Source organism: Sabethes cyaneus, chromosome 3, assembly GCF_943734655.1.
Source record: "Sabethes cyaneus chromosome 3, idSabCyanKW18_F2, whole genome shotgun sequence".
Lineage (NCBI taxonomy): Eukaryota > Metazoa > Arthropoda > Insecta > Diptera > Culicidae > Sabethes > Sabethes cyaneus.
Window position 1 is genome coordinate 224,227,422 of NC_071355.1, and position 248 is coordinate 224,227,669.

Genomic DNA, 248 nt, shown 5'->3' on the forward strand with positions numbered 1-248 from the left:
GCGGAGTTGAACAAAAAAAAAAACGACAGACAAAAACCTTGTGCGACAGTCTGGCTGTCCACTCTGCTAGTCCAGAGTGACCATCCGTTATGTGGGAACCAAAGTTCGCTCTACGCCGCGTACTGAAGAAAGAGAGTGGGAGATGGAGTAAAACGTGAACATCTCCTTATCTTAAATATTCGACTTTTGTTTTAAATTATAATGGATGACATTTGGTGATTCTACGACCGAGAACGTTTTTTTAATCT